Genomic DNA, 16,832 nt, shown 5'->3' with positions numbered 1-16,832 from the left:
ATTCCCAGAACCTTGCACAATCCTTTAGGGAAAAATCGCACTTTAGTCTTTTTTATTTATTTATTTTTTTTTTACATCTAAAACAAAGAGTTGAAGCAAAAGTCTGGACATGTCCTCCTTCAGCACCTTTCTGACCTGGGACCAGTGAAGTAATTTAATGATATTCTTTGATAACACAGACAAACAGTCAAAAGAAGAGGCTGGAGTTCAGCTTGCATGGAATTTTGCAGTTATGGAACTGCTTTTTTTTGCCCAGCTCCTTTGTGCAGTCTGACACCATTTCCCCGGGAAGGAGACGTAATTGTATTTGCATGTCATTTTTTTGCTATTTCTTCCATGTCACGTTTGCACCACTCTGTGCCTCCTGCTGCTTATCTCTGCACCTGCTTTAAAGACTTTTTCCCCGAGGGAAGAATATAAAACTTGTCAGTTTAGCCTCCTTTGGTATTTTCTTTTAAATCCATCTTTTTTCCTTCCTTTTTTTTTTTTTTCAATTTTTTTTCTTGGTTGTGCTCTCTACCTGGTTATGCTGGAGAGATGAGAATTGAATTACAGGTATTTCCCTTGTAGTTAATCAAGGATCCAACTGTTATGAGCAGCTAGCCAGAAATATAAAAAATTATTGGGAATCTTCTTCAGATGATCTTTTTTTCCTCCTGAAAATCCAAACGGACCATCTCCAGAAAGCTCAGATGTTTTGCATCCTAATGTTTTGGTGCATTTGGAAATGGACAGATGCTCCTGGTGAGACTCTTACCCAGAGAGATTGTACTCGATGGTGATGGTTTTGCTTGCTCATCCAGAAGGAATGGCAAGGAACCCAACCAAATAAAAAGATGTAATTTGGTAATTTTGTGAAAATGCTGGGTTATTTATCACTCAGCCTAGGTGCTCCCTAGTGCATGGTGTACATCCACACGCTCATGTAATGGGATCTGCAATGAGCCCATCCACTCTTTTTTTTAAGATTCAGGAAAGACACAGAAATGCATGCGTTGAGGGGACAGACTGCTGCTTCCACCACTCAAGTAGGTATTAATTCCTAAAACAGAGTTGTGGGGGTTTTATTTCCTGAACCCCACCAGAAATGAAGCCATCAAGCAGTCAAAGGGTCTGGCAGCACTATCAGAGATGACGTACGTGGAGGGACCTTCTTGAGGGGCAAGAGGTAGAGGATGTGGCAGTCTTATGTACATGTACAGCTTCTTGCAAAGAAATGGCCTTATTATTGTTCAACTGGTTAAAACAGCTCTGTTGGTTACATCACCCTGAACTGTAGGAAATCGTACCTGTTTGCTTCCTGTTTCTATAGTGTATCCATAAAAAGTTTTGAAAATCTTTTAATTTCTTTTTGTGTGGTGCTATTTCTGCATTCCCTTACACAGGAGTTCCTGAGATGCTGATCAAGCAGAGGGGATGAATTTCATTTCCTTCTCCACTCCCAGCAGATGCTGCTTTTTGCTTTCCATCCTCTCCCAACCTCTTGAGTTGGAGATAGTCTTTATAACTATCAGGTTACTGAAGGAATTAACATTTCCTTGTGCCATGCTGGGGAGCTGAAGTGAAGCTGCCATATCCCAGTACCGACCCCAGGAGTATCAGGAGATACTTATGCTTAATTAATTACATTCCATGCAGTGCTTTGACAGACCCTGATCAAAGGCACGGCAGGCATATAAACGATTATTATGTTGATGGTGAATTTTAATGTTGTAATACCGCGATGCTAGGCATGAAGAGCAAGAAATCATCTACTGGAGGTATTAAAGTTGACAAAAAATGATTAGGAGCTCTCCTGGCATATACGGTTGACTCCAGGCATGTGTGTTTGCATTTTCACACAGATCTGAGAGAAAGAGTTAATGGAGTACAGAGCTATCGGGTTCATTTCCAATTTTCCACCAGACTATAATGAAACGCCACAATGCCTCAAACCAAACCTCTCATTAGTCTCCTTATTAGTTTTCACTCTAGTAAATAAACTAATGGTGCTACTAGCAGTTAATAATAGGCAATCAGGGTCTCTTTCATGCCTGACACTTTTTGCTCCTGCTTTTTGCAAAAAAAATCCAGTATATGGAAAAAAAAAAATTACCCCTTTTTTATTTCGCTGACTCCCTCTTTTTTTTTTTTCCTTCATCTTTATTTTTTTTCTTTTTCATTTCATGGTTCTGTGCTTTTTATAGCTGCCTCTAATCCAGAAGTGCACTTTCTGTGAAGCATCCTTCAGCTGGCAGAAGGGCTTCTACAGTTGATAGTTTCCACAGTTGATGCCCGTCTCTGGAATTCCCTTCCTGGTGCAGAGGTGCCTCCTGCCAGAGCCTGGCAGAGAAGGAAAAACACGTTGATAAGTTGTTTGCCAAAGTATTGTTCTTGGTGGGTACAACGGGCACGCTGGAACCGTGGTTTATAGATTGTGGAGCGTGTTGTTAAAACATGCCACACACCTTCAGTACCTTCTACTAGGAAATAGAGCGTTACGTAGCTGTGTGTGGGTATTTTGGTGGTGCTCCTTAGTGCTTCTAGTGCTTAGAAGCACAAGAGCTTCTGCCTTGTGATCCTTAGTGACTTGGCCACCTTTTTATTGGTTGTTTTTTGTGTTTTTTTTTTAAACCAAACTCATGTTGTCCATTGGCTAAAACCTTTCGAGAAGATTTGGGGTGTGTTGGTGCTTCTGCTGTGGCACAGGAACCTGCACTGGCTAATTAATCTAGTTTCTTGTCAGGCAGAGGAAGGGATGTCTTTGAGGACAGAGGGATATCTCCTGTCACCAAACCGTGGATTGTCTTAAATTTTCGGTTCCCCTTCCCCAGGCACTTATTTCTCCATGTTATGCTGTCCCCTTGCCCTTGAAGCACTCCTACTTTTTCCCTCCAACTTTTCCCTATCTGCCTATCTTTCTGTAAACCTTACCTCGCTCTTTTTAATTTTATTTTCTTGTTTATTTGAAGTATTGAGGTTTTTTTATTACACTCTGTAGGCATTGTGTTTTGTTCTATGAAGCTATGCTGGAAGGGATGTCTAAAAGGAATCGTATTTGAGGGTTACCATTGGAAACGAAGGGATGCTGGACTGGGATGAAACCTTTTTCCTGTTGGTATTGCTTTGGTAGTTGGGGTGTTAGACTGGATGCAATTAGGACAAATAATTGGTCAGCTTTTCTTCTCTCTTCAAGTGATACTTAAGCCAGGGAAGTCTGGAGTCAAATGAAGGATACAAGAACGCCCAGAATGTCCTGGTCTTTGTAAAATGCTGTGATTTAACAGTGCGTTCCCAGCTTTACTACTGGGAAAGTAATTTCTAAATGCTAAAAACCGGTAATGCCATAGATATTTACCTTAATTTCCTTTGTAGGACTGGAAAAATCAGGTTTGCTGATATCATAGAAAGGCACCAATTTAGACTGCTCATTCAGTCTTCTGGCTCTGAGTATCTGTTGAACATTATTAAATGTTGTTAATTATGTCACTAATTCCATATGAAACCAAGGACTGTTTGGGCATGCAGGAACCAAAGCCTTACAGTTGTAATATGACTACGAACCACCGATAGCTTGTGATATGTCTCCAAGCTGTTGTCCTTGAACCTTCTACCAAATAAGCCAATTAGGTAGGATTTCAGTAGCAACCGAACTTGACGTTTCAAAACACAATACTTTCAGTCATGTTCCTTTGATGTAAAGTTTAATGTCCTTGTCACTGATTTAGAACTTTTTCTTGCTGGGACTGTTATTTTTTGAGTGGTACTTTCTGGGCTTAGTGCACAAACACCTGGGTTCCTTGAGGTTTGTAGGAAGTAGAAGATAACTGGAGGGTTCCAACTTGGAGAACCTCATGGTGTCAAGATCCTCTCCTATATCTCTGAAGATGTGGAGGTTCAGTTCCCATCAAAATGATCATTATAACATACCTAGACTTTGGATACCTGAAGTGCTGTCATGTTTCTCCATCTCTTTATAGTCTTTTTGCCCTGTATGGTGGACAGCCAGGAAAAGGAGGGCTGGAAGGGCTCCACAGAGTCTGTGAACATCTCTCTCATGCCCTGGCTTTTGTACAGCCTGATCATGGATCTCCAGCCCAAATTCTACCAAGCACAAAGGTTAATGGTTTACTCATGCTGTGTCTTCCAAGATCTTGGTCTAAATCCAGGAGGTTATAGAAAACAGGCAGTGGGCCTTCGGGGAGGGGGCATCTGCTACTGCAGTAACTGAGCTGTGCTTTCAGAAACACCTAGTGCCTGGGTGTTCTTGGCAAAGCTTTGGTGAAGATATAAAGGCGATTGAAACTGGCAGAAGGCTTTTAAAAAAGGATATAGCAAAATTTAATGTAGACAATTTTAAGTTATATCCAGTAGAGGAGATCTATAAATAATAATAATAAGGCATGTTTAATAGGAGAGTTAATCTTCTGAAACACAGATGCAAAGAAGTTCAGCCTTGTGCCTAAATGAGAGTAGGTCGTGATGGACACAGACAATGACATAATAGTCCCAGTTTAGCTGTTTTTCCCAGTGTTTATGGGGAATTTGAGGAGTCTGGCCTAGCAGTGTTAAGAGCCGCAGACGGACACTGCTGCTTGTATAAGCTATAGGCATCTAAAGAAACGGCTTTCATGTTCCCCTGGTGATGAAGTGAACATTCATAAACCATCACAGGCAAGTGGATGAATAAAATGCATTGAATGTTGGCACAGAAGCCAAGGGCTGCACTGAAGCCCCTCTTAAATAGCGATGTGTTCTCGTGCCTGGCCAGTTAGGAAGCGTCTGAAGATAATGTGAAAATTCAAACCTATTTTTACATGGTGCATAAATGTGCAGGGTCACAGAACTTAAGGTCCCTCCCCACCCCAGAAACCCCCAAACCATTTCTTGAAGGAACAGATGTCCCTCATTCATTCCCCATACAGACAAAACCAGGATTTGTTGTCAGCAGAACCGATGTTGCTAGCTGGTTTTGTCTACGATTGTTAATTCTTTCATGTAATCTTTAAAAGCAATGCATTAATAATAGCTATTAATAACTGGCCTTTGATGCTCCAACATTACCCAATTTAAATTGGTGTGAGGCACCACATTGCTTGCTTGGACCGTTGCGGTTAATTACAGCTCATGAGCCTGCCTTAAGCATCACATGGAGAAGAGAAGGCTGAGGGAGGATCTGATCAAATACTTCAAGGGTGGGTGTCAGGAGGATGGGGCCAGTCTTTTTTCAGTGGTGCCCAGGGACAGGACAAGAGGGAACGGGCACAAATTTGAACATAAGACGTTCCACCTAAACCTGAGGAGGAACTTCTTCACTTTCAGGGTGGCAGAGCCCTGGCAGAGGCTGCCCAGAGAGGTGGTGGGGTCTCTGTCTCTGGAGACATTCAAACCCACCTGGACATGTTCCTGTGGGACCTGCTCTGGGTGGACCTGCTTTGGCAGGGGGGTTGGACTGGATGATCTCCAGAGGTCCCTTCCAACCCCATAGCATTCTGTGATCACATGTTGGTGCTCAACATCTCAGCAAAGTGATGCGTACAATGCTTGGCTGTGGTGAGCCATCCTCCTCAGGAGAAGAAATGAATGTCTTTCACAACAAATTACATAGCTTTTTTTATGGTTAACATCAACTGTTTCTTTAATCCTCAAACCTGTACGAGGCTCTGAAAAGGCTTTACAATTTGTTTCATAACTTGCATAATTTTATGAGTTATTTTAACAATGGTTTTATAGACAAAGTTTCTAGGCAGTTTGAAATGACTCCATACACGCACATACCATCAGGTAGGTACACCTCCTATGGACGCTGATGGAGTCAGTTGGAATAAATTAATTCCTATAAAACCCTTTTCAATTAGATGTTTTGACCTCGTAATCTCCCTGCAGAAACACGAGGCTTTTGTAACCTCCGTGAGACTTACAGCCCTTATAATCCTGATACCAAGGTGGGATTTCTTGCCTGTCCTTTTAAATGTTTCATCTTCGTGATGCTGTCCCGCAGCCTTGCTGCTCCTTTTGTCTTCTCCTCTGTGAGCTCCTCGTCTGTGTGTTGTGATTGATTCATTGGGATGATTCACAGGCGCTGAAAGCTCCAGACAGATGAATCTGTTCCTATTAATGGTATTCGTGGGAGTAAACATGAAAATAATTCCTTATGTATTATTAAATCCTGTGTACCAGATTTTTAAGCCTGAAGGATGATCCTTGAGCTGAGTCAGGACCTTGGTCCCAGGGTGTCCACCCTCTGTTAGCAACACTCAGTGTCTGTCTCACTCTTTTAAGCTTATTTTCTTGTTGGCTCTCCTGAAAAGGAGATTTCTTTCTCCACCCACTTATTTTTTTGGGTAAGGCTGGCTCCCACCTCAGTGCACAGAAGCCCATTGAATACTTGCTGCAGCCAGTTCTACAGCCACCACCTGGTGCAATCTGTGAACCCATTGCCTAAGCCCAGCCAGATGCCCTTCCTTGGTCCCAGAAATGGCCAGCAACCAACTGGGGCTGCCAGAGCTTCCTCCTGGTGTGGGGTTCCTGGCTCCTGTCCCCTCCATCCCAGCACTGCTGGCTCACCACCCATCTCCCTGCCTCCACGCCCAGCCCTGACTAAGGTCTTTGGCCAGGAGTTGGCATCTGCCTTTCAAATCACTTCCCTGAGCAGCTGGTCCTCCAGAGACACCCACCAGCTCTGCTCCTGCAGCTGGGTGAGGAAGGGCATCTTGTCCTGCCCATGCAAAGGTTTGCTCCTCAGTCCCATAAAGGTTTTCCTGGACCTCTGTATTTATCACCTGTTCTGCTAGACTATTCCTCTCTTCCCTGGTCGCTTCTTCAAGTCATCCTTCAGCCTTTATCTGACTTGTGGGGCACAGTGGTCTAAGGAGGTCTGCCCTTCGCCTTGGGTCAGTGCTTCCATTACACGGTATTTTTTCCTGCAAAACTCTGGGGAATCCATAAAATAAATATTTATATTACAGTATAAGTACAGCTTATTTATATTTATTCCTAAGAGGAAAACATGGACCTCTCCAAGATGCTGTGTAGGGTAAATAACAAGCAATTAATTTAAGAATTGGGTTGGACTTTGCAGTGAGTGAGCTGTGGTTCTATCAGAGCAGCTCCTTATAAAATGAAATTATAGATGGGAGGGTACAGGTGGCAGTGCCCAAAACCCAGAGGACGAAAACATCTTTGGCCGTGCCAGGGGACTGCTTGAGAAAGGTTGTGTTTTGCAGATGATGTTCCCATAAACCTCACGAGAGGAAAAGGGGAGCAGGAAAGACCGGGGGGAGCTGGGGGACAGGTTGTGTAGCTTCTCCCATCAGCCAGAGCATTCCTGCCTTTATTAGCAGCTTTCAACTGCCAGCCAATGCTGATTTAATACTCATGCTTTTTTTTTTTTTTTTTTTTTTTTTTTTTGGGTATGAATTGTTGCTTAGTCTCGTTTTTGCATACTTCCTGCATGACTAATTAATGTACCCAAATGACTGAAACGGTGGTGTTAAACTTTACGCTCGTGTGTGCAAACAAACGGCTGGAAGTCACAGCTCTTCTTCTTCCATATTTTATCTAATCTTTGCATTCTCGGGGATGGGGTGTGTGGGGGGGGATGACTCGTTATCTAAAAGCCACTTAACTGAGCTAAAAACGTGATGTCACGCTCCGCTGAGTACGTGTAGGTATTTATGTTCGGTCCGTTGGGAAACAGACGTGGATCCAGGGCGATACACGTAATTACATTCTTTTAATGATAACGAAACCCGCTCAGAGGTTGGCGAGAGATGAAAACCCGCAGCCTCCTCGCACGGGGAGTTTTTTTTGCTGGAGTAAAGCCTCCTGTAACGTTACGCTGGGATAGAGCCGGGGTGATTCATCGCTGGGAAGGCACTCCCAGCCGGAGCAGAGAGTTAGGAATCACTCGCCTCTCACCCTGGCATCAGCCCCTCCGAGCGGAAAAACCTCTGGGAAGAAGGTAACCCCTCAGCTGGGCGAGTTTATATTTCATATTTTGGGTAGTGCTGGCTCGGGTGCTGCGATTCCACTCCCCTTTTTGGCTGCTCCTCCCCCCCCCTACCTCCCCTGCTTTATTTACACTTTATCGTCCCGTAGATTCTTATTTATTTTTTCCCCCGCTGAAACAAAGAGGGCTTGTGTAAGAGTAGAATAACAACCTAATTGTTTGATACACCGATGTATGCTTGAAATAATCCGGCATCTAATTTTTTAACGAAGCATGAAAGAAAACTAGAGCTCAGCGGGATCCGTGCTGGGGTGAAGATCCTAATCTTCCCCTTTTCCAGCGGCGGGGAGCGCGTTGGGGCGGCGGAGGAGCCGCTGGTCCCGGCGGGGAGCCCTGCACATCCCATCCCGACACCCCCAGGACATGGCAACCTCTGTCAGACCCCGGGGGGGGGACCTTCCTGGGGTCCCCCAACACTGCTGAGGGCACGATGGAAACCCCCTGAGCCACCCCGCCAGAACATACAGCGTTGCAAAGGTACACCTCTATATACTGCATAAAATATCTTATTTTTTTAACCCTTTTTTTCCCCTTATTGCAGCAAAAAAATGTGACGATCTTAGTCTAAAAGTCACTTTGCTTGACATATACTTAAAAAAAACCACACTGTGCGTTGTGCAAAGTGAAAGGTAAACCAGAATATTTTCTGTTTATTCCACTCTCTGATGGATTATTAAAGCCCCAACATGAGAATTAGTCGTCCCATGCAGGGAGCAGCCCCGGAGTGGTACTTGAGCCAGGGGCAATGATAGGTAGGGCTGGTTCTGCCCCAACCCCAGTGTGGTGCTTTGGACCTGGGTGCAAGTTTTTGGGTGGTTTTGGGTGGTGGTTTTTGTTTTTTGTTTTTTGTTTTTTTTTTTGAGAGCCTGCTTATGAAAATGTAGTTCCTTCCAAATTGTTTTCCAAAGTGAAAGGTAAACCAGAATATTTTCTGTTTATTCCACTCTCTGATGGATTATTAAAGCCCCAACATGAGAATTAGTCGTCCCATGCAGGGAGCAGCCCCGGAGTGGTACTTGAGCCAGGGGCAATGATAGGTAGGGCTGGTTCTGCCCCAACCCCAGTGTGGTGCTTTGGACCTGGGTGCAAGTTTTTGGGTGGTTTTGGGTGGTGGTTTTTGTTTTTTGTTTTTTGTTTTTTTTTTTGAGAGCCTGCTTATGAAAACGCAGTTCCTTCCAAATTGTTTTCCGAGTAAAAGGGAATGAAAAAGTGATATACGCTGTGAGCCTGCAATAGAGAAGTGCATCACTGGTGTAAAAGGTAGTTCCTTCCAAATTGTTTTCCGAGTAAAAGGGAATGAAAAAGTGATATATGCTGTGAGCCTGCAAAAGAGAAGCGCATCACTGGTGTAAAAGAACTTCTCGCTCATCCTTGTTATTTAAAAAAAAAAATCACTGTGAAAAAAGTTAAGTTGATTTCTTAGACAAATATTTGAGTTTCCAATCGTAACTAATAGCTGCCAATATAATCAGCAAGCTATTATGATTCTATGATTCTAAAAAAAATATATATATTGCTTTCTTAGATAAATATCTTTCTTCCCAATTGTAGCCAGTGCACACACTCTTTTTCTGCTAAAATCCACTTTTTTTGGAGACCATATTGGCAGCTTCTTAATGGTAATTGCATTCTATAGCTAGTGCGATAGAAAACAGTAAATTACATCACTTGCTAATATAACAGGCACGTTTCTGTGCTTCTATATAATTTTTTCATGCGTCCATGTGATTTTTTTTATACCTTGGAAAGTTAATTAGTAATGGATATTGACAGGTAGGAAAACCTGCATAAATTGTGGGACTCTCTGCAGGAGTATCCGTTGAATACAGTATATTATTAGGTGTGTACTTGTTGATTTTTATAGCTTGGGACATCCAGGCTGCACAGAAGGGCTGTGGTTTGTCTTTTTACTTATATGGGATTCATTGTAAGGCCACGCCAGAGCAGAGGGATGATGGTTATCATGGACTGTGAACACAATATATGTGTCCACTCCAAAAAATAGTAATAATTAAAAAATTTTAATTAGTAATGGATATTGACAGGTAGGAAAACCTGCATAAATTGTGGGACTCTCTGCAGGAGTATCCGTTGAATACAGTATATTATTAGGTGTGTACTTGTTGATTTTTATAGCTTGGGATGTCCAGGCTGTGCAGAAGGGCTGTGGTTTGTCTTTTTACTTATGGGATTCATTGTAAGGCCACGCCAGAGCAGAGGGATGATGGTTATCATGGACTGTGAACATGATATATGTATCCACTCTAAAAAAAATAGTAGTAATTAAAAAATGATGTTGCCTCAGAGAGCTTGTTCTGTGGAAATATGGTTAAAAAAAAGTTAAATAAATATCTCAGTGTGAACTGGGTGGAGATCCCCAGCGTGGCCATTAACATACCTCCAGAATGATCTTTGTTGAATTTTTTTTTAATGCTTTTATTGCTGTGGAAACCCCGTTTTGCACAGAGATAGGGCTATCTGGATGCATCAGAGCTGAGGGCGGCCGCTGGACGGGGGTGTCAGGAGGTCAGGCTGGCCCCAGCGTCCTGCTCCGGCATCGTGGCTGCCGAGCCCCCAGGGTTTCAGACCAACACATTTGGATTCCTGGCATGGAAATGTAACAGTGCCATCCATAGCGAGCTCTGAAATGAAAAATGAGACATTTCTGCTTGTAGTGAGTGAGGAGCTTGTAGGTTCCATGTGTTGGTGGAGAGAAGGTGTCGGGATGAGGTTTCTTCACCAGATCCGTGTCTGCTTTGCTGCGGAACAAGGTAAAAATAAAGCCTTAGATGAGGTGCTTACGGGTGGGTGATCGCTGCAATAATAACAGTGATTTGGCTCATTAGTAGGGCTCAGATAAAACGATTCCCAACGCCCAACTGAGGAGTTATGCAAACGCTGAGGACAGGCTGGTCTCACCCTGCCAGATAAAACGATTCCCAACGCCCAACTGAGGAGTTATGCAAACGCTGAGGACAGGCTTTTAATCAGGCTGGTCCTGAGGTCTCACCCTGTTCCTCCTGCGTGGCCCGGGAGGTGCCAGCGGGGAGGGAATCTGACCCTCTAGGTTTCCACTGGATTTGTTTTTTTTTAGGTCAGTGCTGACATAAAAAACATTTGAAAAGCCATCCTGGTTGTATTACAGTAGAAGACTTGTTCGCCGTAAATCTAAAACTTTATTTATGCGTCAGTGATCCGCTTGTTTAATTATCTGGCGTTCGCGTGTCTGATCTTGAGTCTGATTTCCTCCCACTCTCTGGTGCAAAAGGCAAAGTATAAGTTACAAGTAGTTTGGAAATAGAATAATTTGGGTTTCTTTCCAGTTTTTGCTCATGAGTCGGGTTGGAGTTTTCCAATGGAAACCCGAGTCTAAAGCCTTTGATTTGTCCTGGCTTCCCATTACTGTTAGAAACAGGATCGATGGGCACGCTGATGACTTAAGGAGTGCTAGAATAATTGCTGTACATCCTTCAAGATGTTATTTAGCCGTGTATGAACCTGACCGCGGTGAGCTATAACCACCCGACCCTTCCTTTTCCTGGCCCCCACATCACGTTTAGTGTCTGTCACATTGATGTGATGGGACAGACAGAGCAACTGGCAGGGGTCAAGTGATACAAGAGCCAAGCTCGGGCCACGGTGAACCCCGCAGAAGAGCCTGAAGCCTGTGTCGGTGCCGCCGACGGTTCGGTTCGATAAAGCTCAGCAAGACATATTGGGTTAAAACGAACTCATTTGCCTGAAAACAAACTCTTTATTTTAATCCCAGGGTGGCTGATGTGGTCCCTGGGTAAAGCCTGGGTATCTCGATGGCTGGTGGGTATCTTCTTGTTGTAAATGGATATTTACCGGGTGATAATAGCACAAAGTAGGCGGTAAAGTAGAATTGCTGGTACTTCTTTGGCACTCTGAATAGACCTTTACATTAGACAGTACCTCCTTGTGATATAATCAGTGAGGAAGGACAAGAGTACAAATATATTCCGTGTTTATTTCATCTTTTTTAAAAAATTAGCTCGGATTCCATGATTTTTTGGGAGGACGGGATAGTTTGAACAAGACTTGTTGGAATGCCACCTTTCTTTTATAAAGTTAATAATTCTTCATAGTTTTCCTTGTTGCCAAGTATTGTAGCAGCTGTAGTAGACCTTCGATGTATGTTTTCCATCAGTAAATTTATCGTGTAGAATTGCTGGTACTTCTTTGGCACTCTGAATAGACCTTTCCATTAGACAGTACCTCCTTGTGATATAATCAGTGAGGAAGGACAAGAGTACAAATATAGTCCATGTTTATTTCATCTTTTTTAAAAAATTAGCTCGGATTCCATGATTTTTTGGGAGGACGGGATAGTTTGAACAAGACTTGTTGGAATGCCACCTTTCTTTTATAAAGTTAATAATTCTTCATAGTTTTCCTTGTTGCCAAGTATTGTAGCAGCTGTAGTAGACCTTCGATGTATGTTTTCCATCAGTAAATTTATCGTGTTCTTTGTTGTGTGGTGTGACCTGCTCGAGAGAGAAGCGTCTTTCTTATCCCTCAGTGGCCATATGTTCATATGTTCGCAGCAATAATCATTGTTTTCTGTTAAGTGCCAGTATTTGGTCTGTTGAGCCTTTGTGCGTGGTACTTTATTGTCCCTGATAGCATATGTTCATATGTTCGCAGCAATAATCATCGTTTTCCGTTAAGTGCCAGTATTTGGGTATGTCGAGCCTGTGTGCGTGGTACTTTATTGTCCCTGATATAGTTTTTATAAAGCTGCTGTGGAAATTGTGAGAGTTTCACCTTACATATGTAAGGCAGGACCATTCATCGTGAGCCATTCTTCATTGTCAACATCTTAGATATTTTTGACGTTTGTATACTGAGTAAAATCCCAGTTTATCACTTGGCACGTGTTTAAAAAAGAAGCAGGTTCTGTATCAATGTCTCTGCCCTCTGTATGTATGTCACACAGCTTTGTGCATACGTGATGCCCAGCTCAGACCCTTCTTTGGTGCCGCGGGGCGTGATTGGGTCTGAATCCACAATATTGCTCTTTATTTGGCTCGCGGCGGTGCCAAGGGACTGGGTGTCTCTCAGAAGGGAGATGCTGCAGATGCACGTAGCGGGAGCTGCGCCTCGTGCCAGGGCTTTACTTTGCTGCAATACTGGGAAAATTCTGCCTCGGAAACCTGGGAGCTGAATATTGGGATGTGCTTAGGGTGAGGATGTAAAAATATCCTGCGTGCTGCTCGGTCGGTGTGTATTTCTGAGCAAGCTGCCTCTTTGCCTGGCTTTATATAAACAGCTAAATATGCTATATAGGATGCTAAATGTGATGGGAAGGGATGGGAGGGAAAGAGCCAATTATACTTAAAAGTTTTGCTGTGGCCTTTTTCCTTTTATACGTTCGTACAGTATAGAAAATTCCTTGTTAATTCTGTTTAAATTCTGGAGGGTTCTTATCTGACCTTTCATACTCTTCCTATGCAACTGCCTTTCCTTTAATGGAATTACACAAATTACTGTCATCGAATTCTGCCTGCAATTACTTTGTATCAGCCAACCTCCTGCTTTTGTGTGTATCTGCTTTCCTCTCATTAGCCGTTGTACAGATGAATTACGACTCGTAGGTAGTTGACTGACTGGCTGTCGGGTGGTTCCTTTGTGTGACTGGAAGGTATTTGGCTGGTAAAACGTTAATGTAAATATTTCAGCATCGGGCAGGTCACGAAATGACTGGGGTTTGTATTGACAAGGGTTTTTCCACACCAAGGGATATGCCGTGCAAAAGAGGAAAAGTGTGCAAACAGGTTAAAAAATCAAATCATGGGGTTTATAGGGCAGTAAATAAAATGATTCTGGAAAACTGGAAGCCAAGCAAACAGGGTATTTTGCTGGTAACTTATATTCAGAAATGCTGAAGGCTGCATATTCATTCACCGTGCCTAATTTTGAGCTTATTAGATATGGCTATTAAGAGCCTGAGGGCAATAAAAAAAAATCTTCCAAAAAAATAGTTTTTCACAGGAACTTGCATGAACTGCTGCTGTGTTAGTGTTTGATTTATTTTTTATTTTTCTTTAAATTTCCCCCCCCCTCCCCACCCCACCAAGTAGTTGGAGATGTCTAACTGCAGTCCCCGTTCCCTTTTGCTGTTGTCATTCCTTTACTCCTGCGGAGATTTTCAGATGAAATCACTTTGCAATGAGAGTCCATGCTCTTTTCCAGCACTCGTAGGGGAATGCAGTTGGGATGATTGCAGCTTGTTGTCCTTTTATGCCACGATATTCTCATTACTGTGATGGAAATCACTTGGTTTTTTGTCTGGCTGGTGGAGGGAGGGGGGCAACAAGCTCATTTCTCATTCCATCAGCTGTTGGATGGATTTTTTTAAAGTAAATCAGGTGTACCTACAGTTGTGGGTTGGAAGCTAAGGTAAAGCTATGCCATGAAGGTTTCAGTCACCTTAAAATGAGGTTGGCAGAAAGGAGAAGGACAATCAAACCAAAATATTCTTCACTTAAACCCCTGGATTTCTGTTTGCCAGCTCCGAGCTTTCTGGTGCAGATTTTAATTTGTTTGTTGCTTCATATTGTTGCGTGTGATTTTTGTAGTCAATGAAATAGCTTCAGTTAGATTACTTTTTGGCCGTTATTTTTGAATAATTGAATAAAAGATAATTTGGGCAATTGTGTGCATTAACACAGAGTCCCAAAATAGCGCTGATGTGAGTGGAAACAAATAGCTCTTGTCTCCAGAATAATGGAAGCCCTTGATAAAATTTTAGAGTCTTAAGATCCCACTGGGTGCATCTGTTGCTAAAGTCATTCGCTCTCATGGGCTTCCACCCACCAAAAATCCCAAGGAGCATCCCAAATCAAGTAGGACCTTTTCATCCAGTGCTCGCCTCTTCTGGTGAGTGCGTGGGCTTTGTTTGAAGGCACTAAGCAGGAACAAGATGCAATTGATTGATTGATTGATATGTCATGATACGTTGAACGCCGTTTCTTGCCTGTGTTGTCCAGGATGAAGCACGTGATGCTTGTGTTTGTTTTTGGAAGGGCTTCCCTAAATTACAGCAATGCTGGCTTTGTTTGAGAGGATGGGTAAAGCGTGTTCTGGCGGGATAATTGGTTTGGTGGTTCTGAGGGGAAATATGGTTGATTTAGGCTTGATTCATGTATGTTGTGTAAACACTCATCTCATGACACTTGCTTGAGTGTTGCCACCTAAGGTTTATGGCACTTCTATAGGCCTAAATACTTTAAATAAACATCTGAATTTTCATTAACAAGACAAACCTTCAGATAAAGATAGTTTTGACATGAGCGTGATTGGGTTTTCATGACCAGTTTGGGTAATACTGTTTTTGTGGTAGTGTGTATGTTTAAATATTTAATGGAATTTAACTTATTTAAAAATATTTTATTCTTGCTACATCTATTGAGCTCTTTGTTTTTGTGGATGCTAATGATCAAAAGCATTCTCGGACTTCTCTCGCCTTAAATATTTAGCCAAGGGAGTTTATTTTCCTCGGATTCTTGTGTTAATGTAACAAGAGCCTAAAGCTAAACCAGTATAGGGCTGGATCTCACAGAAATCCCTACTGGTTTTAGAGCGCTCTTCCCAGACAAACATTTGGGGCTAAACGGCCGAGGAAGCAGATGCCAGTCTGCAGATATTAAGAGTTAATATCTCTTGAGATGTGTTCGTTCTCTTAAGGAGCTTCCAGCCCCCAGTGAGGCTCCTCGTCAGCGAGATAAAGAGGGGCTGGCCCAGGTGGTGGCCAGTGTCTTTGGTCACGGCATCTCTCCTGTGTGGAGCCAACTGCAACTGTTGAACTTGAACCCTGTGTCGTTGGGAGAGCAGCTGTGGCTTTGGGTAGGTTTGTGTAGCTTCTGAACAGGTTTGTTTGGTGGGTAATAATTATGGTGTCTCACAGAATCCAAGGGAGCTACAAGAAGGAGTCTGGGGGGAGTGGAGACTTTATTGATTCCTCCCAGACCAAGAGAAGGTTAAATGTCCTTGTCCTCCTCGTTTTACTTCCCATTCCTGCTGAATGATGAGAGAATACTTTATTGATTCCTCCCAGACCAAGAGAAGCCTAAATGTCCTTGTCCTCCTTGTTTTACTTCCCACCTCTACTGAATGATGAGAGAGTATCTGTATGTGTGTGTGTGTGTATATATACACACACATATATATGTGTGTGTGTCTATTTATTTGTTAGTTGGTCTTCAAGATTGCAAAAGATTTTAAAGTTGTTTACCAGAATTAGGTGAGCTGCTATGTAACTGTGAAAATTTCATTGCTATTAAGTTATTTTCAACAAAGGTTTAGCTTGCATTTACCAAACTGTACTCTACTTTAACATGTAAGAGAGCACATAAGGGGTTTTTTTCTGGTTTTCAAATGTTTTAAATATTCATATTGTAATTTTCTTACTTTTTTTTTATCCCAGACAGAAGAGGTTTTAAGCAGCTTCTGTCTCAATATATCTTGGTTCTAGATCTGATATTCAAGTGGTGAAAAGGAAAAAGACTTTCTCATTGTTTTTTGTTCTTGTGAACGTTTTTCTGTGGTACTGCTTTATTGAGCAAATTGCAGTTGAGGCAGCCAAGAGCATCGTTATATCAATGAATATTATATTAATGAAGGGAGAATTTCATATATATGAAAATATTTCATCTGGGAATAACATTGGGTGCTATTTAGTTTGGTGTTCAGACAACAAACCTCTGGCTCTCTGGCACTGATGAAATAAAAATCTTTGTTTATGACCCAGTTTGACAGCAAACTAGTCAGCAGCAAGCGTTGCCCCAGGTAGACCATGAGCCCCATGTCTGATGAAGCC

The 16,832-nt window shown here is 42.6% G+C and overlaps 1 protein-coding gene across 4 annotated transcripts in view; it reads left to right on the top strand.

Annotated features, from left to right (window-relative positions):
* The first annotated feature begins 7,773 nt into the window (after positions 1-7,773).
* Positions 7,774-16,832, top strand: part of LYPD6 (LY6/PLAUR domain containing 6) — a 40,122-nt gene continuing 31,063 nt past the window's right edge. Inside the window, exons 1-2 of one of the 4 annotated variants that reach the window (XM_014951348.1) lie at positions 7,774-7,942; positions 8,271-8,467. The gene's annotated coding sequence lies outside the window, so the exon portion shown is untranslated. Of the gene's footprint in view, positions 7,943-8,270; positions 8,468-13,069; positions 13,198-14,874; positions 14,894-16,832 lie in introns of those variants that run through there. The other 3 variants (XM_014951350.1, XM_014951349.1, XM_014951351.1) reach the window with 3 other exon arrangements.

This window comes from Calidris pugnax, unplaced genomic scaffold (assembly GCF_001431845.1).
Source record: "Calidris pugnax isolate Ruff unplaced genomic scaffold, ASM143184v1 scaffold190, whole genome shotgun sequence".
In the NCBI taxonomy this organism is placed as follows: Eukaryota; Metazoa; Chordata; class Aves; order Charadriiformes; family Scolopacidae; genus Calidris; species Calidris pugnax.
This window is presented reverse-complemented; position numbering and strand designations above follow the sequence as displayed.